Source organism: Astatotilapia calliptera, chromosome 14 (genome assembly GCF_900246225.1).
Source record: "Astatotilapia calliptera chromosome 14, fAstCal1.2, whole genome shotgun sequence".
NCBI lineage: Eukaryota > Metazoa > Chordata > Actinopteri > Cichliformes > Cichlidae > Astatotilapia > Astatotilapia calliptera.
In genome coordinates this window covers 33,706,323-33,711,036 of record NC_039315.1, presented here as the reverse complement: position 1 = coordinate 33,711,036, position 4,714 = coordinate 33,706,323, and positions in this window count along the sequence as shown.

Genomic DNA, 4,714 nt, shown 5'->3' with positions numbered 1-4,714 from the left:
TGACTCCTGGTGAAATGCAGAATAGATGTGGTCTCTCAATGTGCATCAACAAAAACAAAAACAAAAACAAAAGGACAGCAGGTGAGGGCAGGAGGGGTAGGGATGTAAGCTAGCATAATGCCGCTGATGATATTAGCTAAAGCTGTTCAATGTCCAAAATCTCACTAACACCACGGTGCAGTAAATACACAATGTAACTGAAGAGTCAGTTGACAAATCTATTCACACAGAAAACCAAATTATGTTATGAGTGCCTCGTAATTAGGTTTAATGTGATATTACGGCTCTTGTGCCAAAGACAAATTCAAATGAAAAAGCGCCAATTCTTTGACAACAGATAAAACAGCAAATAAGCTAACGGCTCTTTTTTAGCATGTTACATGGCGACACTCTAGACGTTTAACTACATTTGGCTGAAATATGGTAAACATTAATTCAAAAAATCAAGACATACCAAAAACGTAGAGTTGGCTGCTCGACTTGACTGAGATGGATGCCTTTTTTAAACCACGATCCAAAGCCCGCGAGATGAAATCACGCGTGGTTTCACGAGATTTAACGTTGCTATCTTATTGACTTACTTCACCTGAACATGATATGAACAATTTAATACACCCTTTCTGCATATCATGTAGTTTTTACACTATATAGTTACATTTAACTTTAAAACATGAGGCAATTGTGTTAAATGCATGCAAGATGCTTACATAAATCCAAGAGATGGCCAGTCCCTTTTTTTCAGTGTACTTTGTTTCGTGCGAGTTCCCATTCAAATATGTGTAATAGTCAGAAACGCACTGTCTTGACGAAATAAAGCGCTTTTGTACAACTTCATGAAGTTAGCTGTAACTTTTGATAGACGACTCAGACACACATATTCATGGCTTGATCTTATAGAATTCAATATCCCCGTGCTGGGAAAACAGGTTTTGCAGCTGTTTGAGCTAAGATTTTCAAGTTATACACATAATGAAAACCTATACTTTGTTTCGGGCGAGTTCCCCATTCAAATGCATGTAACAGTGAGAAACGCACTGTCTTGACGAAATAAAGCCTTTTTGTACAACTTCATATAAATAGCTGTAACTTTTGATAGACGACTCAGACTCACATATTTAGTAGTGCCCATTTACATGCATGTAATAGCGAGAAACGCACTAACGTGGTGAAATAAAGCCTTTTTCATGGTCTTCATAAAGACAGCTGTAACTTTTGATAGAAGATTCAGATATACGTATTCATGGCTTTATCTTATAGAATTCAATATCCCCGTGCTGGGCAAAAAGGTTTTGCAGCTGTTTGAGCTAAGATTTTCAAGTTATTCACATAATGAAAACCTATACTTTGTTTCGGGCGAGTTCCCCATTCAAATGATTTGATTTCGCCAGAAACGCACTGTTTTGACGAAATAAAGCGTTTTTGTACATCTTCATATAAATAGCTCTAACTTTTGATAGACGACTCAGACTCGCATATTTATGGCTTTATCTTATAGAATTCAATATCCCCTGTTCAAAATGTGAACATTGGCACATTTTGGACAGAGAGGACAGATGGTTTGAAAGAGGAGTGAAAGAAGCCATCTATGTCCACTGTGAGCGACCATCTTTGAACAGAGGCGGTGGTTTATGACACCAACTCTCTGCCATCTATAATCCAGTTTTGAGATCCCTTCCCAGACGCCTTAACGCCCACTCACATCCTGGGCCATCTGACCTCAGGAATTCGCATGATAAGGTGGGGCCAGGTTTCACAATGAACTCACCCGAAACTCTGGCTGATTGTGACCCACACCCAGTTTCACACCTTGGCTCAGGCAATTGTCCCTCTGTGGGGGATACTCCCACTAGGTTTATATCTGGGACTCTCCACCATTTGACCTTAGAACTGAAGAAGCTTCTCGGATGAGAGGTGAAACGTCTTCAAGCAACTTAAAGAAGTCCAGACGCTTTTCTTTGCAAGCTCCTTTGACTTCTATCACCCTGCTTTACTTTTATGTTAGTAACACTGTGAATATGATTTAGTATAGTTTTGTTAATTCTTTTTATCTATGGACCAAAGATATTTTGGACTTATTTCAGAACTGAAGGAGACAGTCTTCCATCATTTTGTAGAGAAACTAAATGCAGTGTGAACTAGAATACTTTTCTCTCTTGTAGAACCTTAAATATGACTAAATGCTACGCAGCTAAACTTGCTCAGTCTTTTAAAAAAAGAAAAAAAGAAACTGCACTACGCTTTTTAGAAAATTATTTGTTTTTTAATGTAATGGGGTTTTTTTTAGATGAGGGCCAACAACCAGTCAGATGAGGTTTTTAGGAAATCATAAAATGTTATCAGAAATTAACACCAAACAAAGTACTTCAAAACCTTTGGAAATTCAGTGAGTTCTAATTTTAAGGATTTCAGAGATTCTTAATTTGCAAAGAGCTTCTGCCTTCATAAACGAAGGCTAGAAGATGTAACTGCCCTGTGATAATACAGAGGCTGCATCGAACTACATATCTGTTTGCAATCATAAACGTGTTTAATTGTACAGAGAAGGAGGTGGAAAAAGTGATCATTAGTTTCCCTGCATTATGATCATTTTTATGCCCCAGTTTGTACCTTTCCTGCACCATTTCATGATGCAAATATCTGTACTTATGAAAAGCAAAATAGAAAAATTAGGCATCAGGTACTCATATACTCAATGACTGAGGCTCTCAGATTTTGACATGTAGACATGTAGACACGCCTCACTCTTCTGTGCTTTTTTTTGTGTTTGCCTGGTTCCAGATGTGAGAGTCGAAATTGTTCTGATATCCAGGTGCTTTTATTTCTTTTGACTGGGGAGATAGCTACTGATAAATAAAAGAAAATAAAATATATTTCAATTAATAATAGCTCACATGTCCCAGCAAGATTTCTTTGTTTACTTTTGAAACATGTCATGTCCAACACCATTGTGAAGTTTGCTGACGACACAATGGTGTTGGGTGCCATCTCCAACAACGATGAGGCGGCCTACATGGATGAAGTGAAGAATCTGGCATCGTGGTGCCAGGACAACCACCTCCAGCTGAACGTCAGCAAGACCAAGGAGCTGGTGGTGGACTTCAGAAGGGGTCAGCACAGAGACTACAAGCCCATTATCATCAATGGAGCTCCAGTGGAGAGGGTGCAGTCCTTCAAGTATCTTGGTGTCCACATCTCCTCAGACCTGACATGGGCTGCCCACATTCAGATCCAGACCAAAAAAGCTAGGCAAGCGCCTGTATCACCTACGACAACTGAGGAAGTTCAGGGTCTCTCCAAAGATCCTCAGGATTTTCTATACAGGCGCTGTGGAGAGCATCCTCACACAGAACATGACATCGTGGTTTGGGAACAGCTGTGTGAAGGACCAAAAAGCTCTCCAGAGAGTGATCCGTACAGCAGAACGCTGCTGCAGGATTGCTCTCCCCCCGCTTCAGGACACCTACACCAGGAGATGCCGGACTAGAGCAGCGCAGATACTGAAGGACCCGTCCCATCCTGGCAACAAACTGTTCCAACTTCTGCAATCTGGTAGAAGGTTCCGCATCTTCCGGGCAAGGACAGAGAGACTCAAGAGGAGCTTCTATCCCCAAGCCATCCGTGCCCTAAACACACACACCCGCCCTCTCACATCATCTATAATTGACTGAGACAGGACTCTTCCAGACACTAAACCAAGGCACAATGTACATTTCAATTCCTTTAATTTTAAATATGTTTATATTGTCTATCCTGTAAAATAGTCAGATATCTATTCATATCAATGTACAGAATTCACCTGCTTGCTGCTACTACTGCACATTCACCCAGTGTATATACTATATATATATATATAATGTTCTTCCTCTACCCCCCCCCCCCCCCCCCCCCATTTTTGCACATGTCGAGGAGCGTGTCAGGCTACATTTCACTGTGTGTTATACTTGTATAACTATGCATGTTACAAATAAAGAACCTTGAACCTTGAACCTTGAATTTCTGTCAGTCGCGTTCAGTATAACAGTTTCAATCAGGAAATTCAGTAACATTTTCTTAACATTAGTTAACAAGCAACAGCCTCCATAAACTCTAAAAGTAGTGGTTTAAAAAAGCAGACCTAGCCTTGCTTTTTCTTTTTGCCTCCCCTAAACTGATCCATGTATCTGTGTGTGCACAAAATGCAGTTGAGTGAGATCACAACACTGTGTGTGTGGCAGGGATACAAGAAAGCATTCAGTGGTGGTCTAAAGTCACATTCATAATCACATTTATTGCTTGTCCCATTCAGACAGTATCAGTGAACTTTGCTGTTTGACATGGGTTTCTTATTTCATGAAACTCTGCACAGCTGAGCTAAATGTAGCCACCATTTAAGTTACACCTGCTGTGACAACATGTCTGCCATCATAGTAACATCATAGGAAAAGACAGCATCTGCACAAGATCATCTGCACGGGAAACAAGACACCAACAATCAGCAGCAGCAGCAGCAGCAGTAAAAACCAATACAGTCATTGGTAAAAACTCAGTGACATCATAGATCACTACACTGGGTACCTCCGGTTTTATTTTTCATGTATTTTTTTCTCATTTAATCCCATCCCGGAAAAAAACGTTCAAAAATACAAATGATGTCAAGCAAATATTTTATCACCCCCCAAAATTATTGAATTAAACAGGGGGAAAAAACGTATTTTCAGCTATCGAGCTACGTCAC